Consider the following 11,272-nt stretch of genomic DNA (forward strand, 5'->3'; position numbering starts at 1 on the left):
CCATTTATGAAGTTTTTTAACTTGACTGTTTCAAGTTGTTGATTAATATAAATTTTTTGGACAATTAGTGACCTATTTTGCTATGATTCCTGCCATGGTCCGCATAGAGTATACAACCTTGTTGAATGCTACAAATGCTACAAAAAAAAAAGGAGAGAGAAATCGAGAGTAACCCTTGAGAGAACCGTGGCCTCCCACGAGTTTTGTGATTCGTAATTCTAATAAAAAATATAATCTGATAAAAGTGTTTGTATCCTTCTCTTCTATACGTTAGCGTTATTTTTGGAGTTTGACCAATTAAAATTTTAAGAGACACAGACGATTTTTGACTTTTTTCTTCAGCAGCTCGATTAAAAAGTTTTTTCGGAGTTTTCGTTGATTTAAAATTCGCATGGAAATAGGGTTTGATAACTTTATAATAATTAAATGTGAATTTGATAAGTGAATGTTGATTTAATTGATTATTATTTGAGTTTGAATGAGTTTATGTTGAATTATTGTTATTGCTTGTGATTTGTTGGTTTTGCTATGAGGAACAGCTCAGCTGGGGTTGTTTTAATGGGTTTGGCACTGTTGTGATGTGGTATTTTGAGGAGATTGAAGATATTTGGTGGTTGAAAGATTAAATTAAAAGTTGTGAAAAATCGGTAATTGAGAGACTCAAAAACGGATTAAAATACAAGTAATATTTTGAAAGAGAAGAGCTAAGGGTTTCGATTTTGGTATAAAAGAAAGATTAGTAATTACATTTTATTTGTATATAAAAATTGAGGTATAATTTGCAATTATATAAGTTTTCTGGTATTTTGGGTAATAAGTAAAGTTCAGGGATAAAATGAGTATTTTATAAAAGTTCAGGTTAGATTTATAAAAGTTTAAAAATAAGGTTTTATAAACTAAGTTTTAAAAGAAGATTATAAATATTATTTTAAATACTTCTTTAAAATTAATCATTTATATTAAAATAAATCATTACTATAATTAATATTTATCAAAGATATTATTTTGTAAGAATATTATAATGTGTAATATTATTGAGTAAGCAAGCAAGCAAAGTAATCCTAAAAGTTTAAGAGAACGCAGACTTAATTAAAGAAATTTATAATTCTTTTCCATAAGACACTTAGGGAGAGGCAAGGGAATAATGCGAAAATAATTTATTTATGGAAAAATAGAAAAGAAAGACGAAGAAGAAAGAAAAGAAAAGAAAAGAAAAATATTAAAGAAACCTCTGCTACAGATGAACAGAGAGTAAAGATTAAAAGAATCTAAAGAACCTCTGCCACAGGAGAGCAGAGAGTAGGAATAAAAGAAACGAAAGAAAGAACGAAACGAAAAGGGGATAAGTAGAAGTATATTGGGCCTTGAGAACAAGCTGAGATGATTATGTACCTGCTGAAAACGAGTAGAGATATGGTGGTGAGTCTACCGAAATTTGCTTCCAGAGATACATCGGCCAATCCAAGGGATGGTCGCCCCTGAAAGACAGAGATTTTTTATAGAGGTTATCGATACATACATTGGCCAGAGAGAGCCTCACCTGTAAGACCGATGTTGCTTACAGAGTTTATGTTTGCATACATCGGCTCAAGAGAGTCGCACCAGGCTCGAACTGATGACTTCCACCACGTCAAGGTGACACTCTACCGCTGAGTTATACCCCTTCCCTTGCCCCTATCGAGAAATAGAACTAACTAATCCTAAGGCAAAGGGTCGAGAAACTCAACGCCACTATTCTTGAACAACTTGGAGTCGGGCCTTCTTTTCACACTATTACGGATACGAAAAGTAAGATAGAGGTTGCTTAGAGAGGTTATGGCATTGGAAACCAAAATCAGACAAAGGTTACTGAGTTATGTCGGGAGTGGGTCGAAACCGACAGATGAGCTCATTACATGCACTAGGGATAGACATGCATCATGATTGTTTGAACATATCTTCTATGAATTCTGTTTTCTGTGATTGTGTATGTGTTGTGTTTGTTTTCTCGTTATGTTCTATAGTTATTTTGTTTGATGCGTGATTCGGCTGTTGCTGCTGACTAGGTATAGTATTAAAACGGACTTAACTAACCTCCCTGACCCTACTAAGAACTCCGCAGTTCTTACCCTTGCTCTTCCCCTTCAGATGGAAACAGGAAATCTAGTTAATATTAGCCCTATATATACGAGGACCCAGAGAAGGTTATGAAGGTGATAGAGATCTCGTCTTATGATCGATCAGAGATAGTAAGAGTTGGCAGTGAATTTCGGGTGGCGCCTTCAGTTTAGCGTGGGAATTTTGGTTTAGTCTCTCACTTTTGGATAGATCCACCGAGAGATTAGGAGCTGTAAATACTGGCTAGCCTAGTTTCGGACGCCAGCTAAGGGGCTTCCCAAATGGACCAGGACCCGAAGTGTTAATTATGTATATAGTAACAAGATATGAAGGGTTGTATGCTAACTTATGATATATATGGTAGTATCTTTATATGTATGTATGATCTATGATATATGTTATGTTTATATATAATGTTGGCCTTGTGTATGCTTTATTTGATTCCTTATTGTGACTTGTGTATGTTTAATTAGCTGTCCTCGCAAATCTTTTTATAAAGTAAAAGTTTTTCCAAAAATTCGATAGTGCATTAATTCGATGACAAGCTTAATAGTAAATCGTTAAAGTTTGGGTAAGCAAGTTGGTGACACTCGGTTTCCAGTATGATCATGACGTACTGGGAATTGGGTCATTATAACGATAATGTGATGTCAATATTTTAAATACTAAAATCGATGCCATATCCGTCGATTTTAGAGAAAAAGTATTCTAATTCAACGGTTCGTCAACAATATAAAAATAAGAAGAGGAGGTTATAATGTCATCAAAATAATCGACGATTAACTGTCGATTTTAATATTTTATTTTTAATTTTTTTTAATCATATCGACAACAAGATGTAAAAAAATATTGACGACAAAAAAATTGGCCGTCAATTTTTAGCATAAAAAAATTCACTGTTCCTTGTAGTGAAAATTTTCAATATAATTAGCAAATAATTGATTAGTTGCTTATAAACTATTGCTATAAAAAATTATTTGTATCACATACTCGAGTTTGCATACGGAAGAAGTTTCAGTATATGCATAGCCTTAAGATCTAAAACATATATAAAAGATGACAACTTGAAGGGTTGTTGGTTTGCCTTTGTATTTTCTGCATTTTGCATGACTATATTGTCGTTTCATCCTCATTTTTGTCACTAATTTGATAGTTGCCTTCAAATTTCTTTTGACGATTTCGATTATTTTCTTCTTAGTTTATTTTCCTTCATCAATGTTGTACTCCTCTTCAGCCTCATTCATAGTTGACTGATCTAGCTCAACATATAATTCTATTATTAATACTTAAACTTGAGTCATTGATAAACCAAAAATAATTGTTGCATACTTGCTTTATCAATGATGAACATTTTAGAATTATATTAACCCACCAAATACTATAATTAAGTGTCTATAAAATCAGGGGCGGAGCTAGAGAAAAGATTAGAGGGGGCCAAAAATATTTATATAATAAATTAAGATTAAAATAAAATTTTGAGAGGAGGCTAAACTGAAATTTACATATAATTTACATGTAAAAAATTAAAATTAGGGGCCATTATTCCCCTTTGCTACAATATAGCTCCGCCCTGTATAAAATATAATTCGGCTTCTTTAAAGCATGAGTTTGCATGTTTGACAAAGATCGGTTTGTAACTCCATATTTTGTCAAACAATAACAAAAAGTAGTCTTTTAATTACACACAAATATCTCACCGTTATAATAAAGCGTTTAAGTTGCTTTTTTATATCCAGTTTCTTACCTTTAAAACGTTAAACAGACTTTTTGCCATTTGCAAAAATATCTTTTCACAACTTACAAAATTTAAAATAAAAAAATTTAAAGACTAATAAAAGTTAGTATTTTCTATTAGTATTTTTAGTTATCAGTCTAATTTTTTAAATTTTAGTAATTTAATAATATATTTTTAATTTATATTTTTAAATATTATTATGTAATTGCTTATGAAAAATAACAAGTTATGCTGATTCTCCAGAACATCCCTCTTAAAATAAAAGGGTGCATTTACCAACGAGAGAAACGAAAAAAAAAACTACTTTTTTGCAACTTGAAAAATATAAAAAAGGGATGCTTTCCGTAACATGCATGCAAAAAACTTGGACTCATATTTCGGAAATTCAGCTTGTGAACCATTTTGAACAAATTCACGATTTTAGCTTCCATATTACCATATATAAATTTTCCGTTCAAGATGTGCATCACCAAAAAGGATTTCGTTAATCTACTAATTTATTTGATAAATAATGTTTTTCATTTATTAAAAAATACTAATTATTTAAGGTTTTGCTATTTGACACGTTTACCTTCACATAATCTAGTTAAGCTAGATATATGCATGCCTTTTCCTTGATATATTATTGACCTTTCAACTATCAAGTTACTGAGTTATATCACTAAACATTTCCAATAGTCCATCTTTTAATTCAACTAACAAGTTGTTACATAACATTTGCAAGTTAGCGATCCAACCCACTTATGACGTCGTGAAAGGGTGAAAAATGGTAAGAAATATCTCTGAAACAATTATGGGATAAGTTAATAATAATAATAATAATATGTACTAATATAGTAACAAATTTTAAAGTAATGATGTTTACTTCACTATTTAGATGCACTTCTTCAGTATATTTTTTTTTTCCGAAAGAAAGATAAAATTTTATTAGACATATTTATTGTTACGAACCTGACTCCCGAATTTTGTACTTGAACGGTCTCAAATTCAGATATTTAAAGTCGACTCCCTTATTTTTTTAGAAGGTCTAAAACGATCTCACACTTTCTAACCAATATTCGAATTTAAATACTTCATTTATCTTAGTCAGATTAAGATATAATAATTGCCACTAGTTATATAAAGAAAAGATAAAAACTCCTTTAAATACGTCATTTATTTGACACATTTTATACCTTTTAGATTTATTAAGACTTAAATGTTGAAATATCTTTACAAATATCATTTTTTATTGTTTTAACTAGATAATTCGACAACCGCCTCGACTCGCAAGTCCTCGATAAATCTCATAATCCCTACCAGAAACGTTTTGTACACTAATAAAATGAGTCTTAGTTATTGTAAAGAGTTTTTTCTTGAGAAAACGAAAGCGTACGTTAAATTAAAGAGATCCATAAAAAGAGAATATTATTTAAATTAAATTCTGTTTTATTTTCTATAAAATCTTATTCCATTAAAAATCATCTCACATCAAAACAAATAATTATTCACCCCAAATGATTAAATGAATATTAAGAACGAAATGAATCTCGCAGATAGTATTACCATTCACTTTTGAGTTAATAATTCAAATGTTTTCAATGTCTGAATTTTATATATACATTCACGTGGCCTAGATTCTTTTGATGATTGGGACTTTTATCTCATCACAATATTAATTACTTAAAATTCAGTTTGATAATTGCACAATGACCGATCACTACTACTCACTATAATAATACATTTCTTTTTCTTCCGTTGAAAGATCAGATAACAGCCGCCATCATGGGAAAGAAGTATAATAGGGAAAAATAAACTTCGGATGATAACTAGATATTTATTATGAAGATTATAGTATTTATACAAGTAAAGGATTTTTGCACGTGTATCTTAGCTTGTGGTTATCGCTGCACCGATATGTTTACAATGGCAAGCATCTATCAATTTCCATTATGTCGTGGAAGGACTTTTATTCAAATGGTTTTTTCTTCCTATATGAAAATAAGTTTTTAGAGAACACAGTGATGTTATTTTGAACCAATCCATATTAAAAAATAATGCACATGCTTTTTTGTTGTCTATATTGCATTCCTACAAATTATTATTTTCTATTAAAAAAAAAAATACACACACATGACAAATATATACTTTCAAGTTTCCTATGATATTGCCTTGAACGTGCTACACAGGCTAGGATTTAGGATCCATTTAAAAACTATCAAAAAAGTAATTTTTTTGAGCTTGACTTATAAAAAGTAGTAGTATTAATGTTTAATGCAATTTTTAAAATCAAATTATAACTTTCTAAGAAGCTCTTTAGGAGTTTATAAAAAAGTTAAAAAAAATGACTTCTCTCATAATATTACTATTTTTTATTACATTTTTATAAAATAAGTACTTTTAGAACTAAAAATCCAAATACAAAATAACTTATTTATAAACTACTTTTAATATAATCATTTATTGTTTAAACTATTTTTTCAAAAGTATCTTAATTAAGTTGTTTACCTAAACTAGACTTAAGTGGAATATCCTCCTGCCTTTTTTTTTTCTTGATGCTGCTTGTTGGTACAAATATGATAATGGGTGAGAATGATGAATTGAATTAGGGTTTTTCTATTTTTAGGATAAAGAAAATGGTCAAATCCCACAAACCACAAAAATATATCAACATGTCATAAAGTTGTTGTGTCTGTATGTCGGACATATTTTAATAATATACGACATTTATCGATATTTGTCCAACAACGTATTTGCTATATCCAACCGTTCTTAATAAAAAATAAAAAATCTTTCCCAGCACTACAACACGTGTTGAATAGCAGTTGTTTATTTTGAAACTTGCGACGGTTTTAAACTATCGTGTAACACCCTATTGCACAGAACTTAATGTTATAATTGTAAACCAACGATCGTGATGAGTCATTACAACACTTAAAAAAGAAAATACATATATAGACATAGAAGGATGATATTATAACTAGGAATCCGTAAAGAAAATAAACACCGAAAACCATTAAATCCACACGGACGTTATTAAAGCAACAAAGGTCGTATACAAAAGAGAATAATATCCAAAGATTCGATAAGTAGAGACATAATAAGATATATACATAATAATCACTAGTAGTCTGGACCTGCAAAGAAAGGCCCATTACAATATTATAATACTAGAGAATATACAAAATAGAGTTTATCTCTCTGACAAAAGCTTCTAAGAGAAATTTAAGTTATAAAATAATACATTTTCAAAAGGGGAGACAACACTAGAGCCAAAATAAATCTCAAAAGAATCTTCTTCACTTCATTGATGAGCAGATAATTTATACGCTTTTTGGCATTATTTTTAGGTAGTTTCTAGTATGTTTTAGTTACTTTTTAGTATATTTTTATTAGTTTTTATGCAAAAATCACATTTTTGGACTTTACTGAGTTTTTGTGTTTTTCTGTGATTTCAGGTATTTTCTTGCTGCAATTGAGGGACCTGAGCAAAAATCTGATTCAGAGGCTAAGAAAGGACTACAGATGTTGTTGGATTCTAACCTCCCTGCACTCGAAGTGGATTTTCTAGAGCTACAAAAACCCAATTGGCACGCTCTCAATTGCGTTGGAAAGTAGATATCTTGGGCTTTCCAGAAATGTATAATAGTTCATACTTTGCCTGAGATTTCATGGCCTAAACTGGTGTCCAAACGCCCACCAGAGACCCCTTTTTTGGCATAAAATGCTAGAACTGGCACCAAAGCTGGAGTTAAATGTCCAAATTGGCACCAAAACTGGCGTTTGAACTCCAAGAAGAGCCTATGCATGTGAAAGCTTCAATGCTCAGCCCAAACACACACCAAGTGGGCCCCGAAAGTGGATTTCTGCACTATATACTCATTTTCTGTAAACCTAGTTTACTAGTTTAGTATAAATAGCAATCTTTACTATTGTATTCACATCTTTGGACCACTTTTTGATCCTTGGATCAGGTCTTTGAACCCTATTCTGATTGTATTATGCCATTGGGGAGGCTGGCCATTCGGCCATGCCTAGACCTTGTTCTTATGTATTTTCCAATGGTGGTGTTTCTACACCTCACAAATTAAGGTGAGGAGCTTTGTTGTTCCTCGAGTATTAATGCAAGTACTATTGTTTTTCCTTCAATTCACGCCTACTTCTCCTCCAAGATATACTCTTGTACTTAATTCAGTTAAGTCAGAATGAAGGGGTGACCTGTGATAATCACCCAATCTTCGTTACTTGCTTAGCCAAGATCCGCGTGCCTGACAACCACAAAGCAGTCTACATGATGTTCAACGTAGTCATTGGATGACAACTGGAGTATACTCTCTTTGGTCTCTGAACCACGGATCTGAATCACCTCTCTTGACAACAGAGCATTCGAATCCGTGACGTTAGAACCTTCGTGGTATAAGCTAGAATCAATTGGCAGCATTCTTGAGATCTTGGAAAGTCTAAACGTTGTCTATGGTATTCCGAGTAGGATCTGGGATGGGATGACTGTGACGAGCTTCAAACTCGTGACTGTTGGGCGCAGTGATAGTGTGCAAAAGAATAAATGTATTCTATTCCGAAACGATCGAGAACCGACAGCTGATTAGCCATGCGGGAAACCGTAGAGGACATGTTTTTACTAAAAGGACGTATGGTAGCCATTGACAACGGTGATCCATCAATATACAGCTTGCCATGGAAGGGAGTACGCATGATTGGATGAGGACAATAAGAAAGCAGAGGTTTAGAGGCAACAAAGCATCTCCAAACACTTATCTGAAATTCCCACCAAGGAACTACATAAGTAATTGTGTTTTATTTTTTGTTTTATTTATCTTTTAATTATCAACACGTCATAACCACTTGAATCCGCCTGCCTGAGATTTACAAGATGACCATAGCTTGCTTCAAGCTGGCAATCTTTGTGGGATCGACCCTTACTCACGTATGGTATTACTTGGACGACCCAGTGCACTTGCTGGTCAGCTATGCGGAGTTGTGAAAAGTGTGATTCATGATTTCGCATACCAAGTTTTTGGTGCCGTTGCCGGGGATTGTTCGAGTTTGGACAACTGACGATTCATCTTGTTGCTTAGATTAGGTAATTTTCTTCTTGTTTCAACCTTTATTTTATTTTCAAAAAGTTTTCAAAAATCTTTCAAAAATTTTTTCTTCTTTTTCATTTTTCCAAAAAAATTTTCGAATTTTTTTTAATAAAATCATAAAATCAAAAATTTTTGTGTTTCTTGTTTGAGTCTAGAGTCAAATTCTAAGTTTGGTGTCAATTGCATGTTTTTATTTTTCTAGCATTTTTCAAAAACTCATGTATATGTTCTTCTTGATCTTCAAGTTGTTCTTGATGATTGTCTTTGTTTGATCTTGTGATTTTCTTATTTTGTGTCTTTTCTTGTTTTTCATATGCACTTTTTTAATTTGTTAGTGTCTAAGAATTAAAAATTTCTAAGTTTGGTGTCTTGCATGTGTTTCTTTTCTTAAAAATTTTTCAAAAATATGTTCTTGATATTCATCATGATCTTCAAAGTGTTCTTGGTATTCATCTTGACATTCAAAGTGTTCTTGCATGCATTACGTGTTTTTGATCATAAATTTTTATGTCTTGTGTCATTTTTGTAATTTTCTCTCTCCTCATTAAAATTAAAAAATAAAAAATATCTTTTCCTTATTTTACTCATAAATTTCGAAATTTTGGGTTGACTTAGTCAAAAGATTTTAAAAATTTAGTTGTTTCTTATTAGTCAAGTCAAAATTTCAATTTAAAAATTCTATCTTTTCAAACCTTTTTCAAAATCAAATCTTTTTCATCTCTTTCATGTTTTTCAAAAATTCTTCAAAATAAATTTTTCAAAAACTTTTTCTTAATTTTATTTCATATTTTCGAAAACCTTGCTAACAATTAATGTTTTGATTCAAAAATTTCAAGTTTGTTACTTTCTTGTTAAGAAAGGTTCAATCTTTAAATTCTAGAATCATATCTTTTAGTTTCTTGTTAATCAAGTCATCAACTTCAATTTTCAAAATCAAATCTTTTTAAATTCCTTTTTCAAATCTTTTTCAAAATAGATTTCAATCATATCTTTTCAAAACTTAATTTCAAAATCTTTTTCTAACTTCTTATCTTTTCAAAATTTATTTTCAAATCTTTTTCAATTAACCACTTGACTTTTTGTTTGATTTTAAAAAGTTTACTAATTCTTATCTTTTTCAGAACCATCTAACTACTTTTCTCTCTCTAATTTTCAAAAACCACTAACAACTTTTTCAATAATCTTTTTAATTAACTAATTATTTTAAACTCTAATTTTATTTTATTCCTTTCATAATTTTTGAATACTAACTAATATTTAAAATAAAAACAAAAAATATTTTTTATATTCAAATTCCCTCTCTCTCATCTCTTTCTATTTATTTATTTATTTACTAACACTTCTCTCCTTCTTAAAAATCGAACGCTCTCTCCCTCTATGTGTTCGAATTCTCTTTATTTTCTCTCTACCTCATTCTTCTCTTCTTCTCTTCTTCTACTCACATAAAGGAATCTCTATACTGTGACATAGAGGATTTCTCTTCTTTTCTGTTCTCTTTTTTTTTCACATGAGTAGGAACAAGGATAAAAATATTCTTGTTGAAGACAATCCTGAACCTGAAAGGACTCTGAAGAGGAAGCTAAGAGAAGCTAAAGCACAACTTTCTGGAGAGGACCTGACAGAAATTTTTGAAAAAGAAGAAGACATGGTAGTCAAAAATAACAACAATGCCAGAGATGCAAGGAAGATGCTTGGTGACTATGCTGCACCAACTTCCAACTTCTATGGAAGAAGCATCTCAATTCCTGCCATTGGAGCAAACAACTTTGAGCTTAAGCCTCAATTAGTTTCTCTAATGCAGCAGAACTGCAAGTTTCATGGACTTCCATCAGAAGATCTTCATCAGTTTTTATCTAAATTCTTGTAGATCTGTGATATTGTTAAGACCATTGGGGTTAATTCCAAGGCTACAGACTTATGCTTTTCCCCTTTGCTGTAAGAGATAGAGCTAGAACATGGTTGGACTCACAAACCTAGAGAAAGCCTGAACACTTGGGACAAGCTGGTCAATGCTTTCTTGACCAAATTCTTTCCACCTCAAAAGATGAGTAAGCTCAGAGTAGACGTCCAGACCTTCAGACAGAAGGAAGGTGAATCCCTCTATGAAGCTTGGGAAAGATACAAGCAATTAACCAAAAGGTGTCCTTCTGACATGTTTCCAGAATGGAGCATCATATGTATATTCTATGATGGTCTATCTTAAATGTAAAAGATGTTACTAGATCATTCTGCTGGTGGATCCCTTCATCTAAAAATGCCTGCAGAAGCCCAGGAACTTATTGAGATGCTTGCAAATAACCAGTTCATGTACACTTCTGAAAGAAATCCTGTGAATAATGGGATAACTCAGAAGAAA

The 11,272-nt window shown here is 31.5% G+C and overlaps 1 non-coding gene across 1 annotated transcript; it reads right to left on the bottom strand.

The window, feature by feature from the left end:
* Positions 1-10,966: 10,966 nt before the first annotated feature.
* LOC127742653 (small nucleolar RNA R71) lies at positions 10,967-11,070 on the bottom strand. Its single transcript, XR_008004009.1, has one exon. It is a non-coding gene; the product is annotated as a small nucleolar RNA R71 (small nucleolar RNA).
* Positions 11,071-11,272: the final 202 nt, after the last annotated feature.

Source organism: Arachis duranensis, chromosome 1 (genome assembly GCF_000817695.3).
Source record: "Arachis duranensis cultivar V14167 chromosome 1, aradu.V14167.gnm2.J7QH, whole genome shotgun sequence".
Classification (NCBI taxonomy): domain Eukaryota; kingdom Viridiplantae; phylum Streptophyta; class Magnoliopsida; order Fabales; family Fabaceae; genus Arachis; species Arachis duranensis.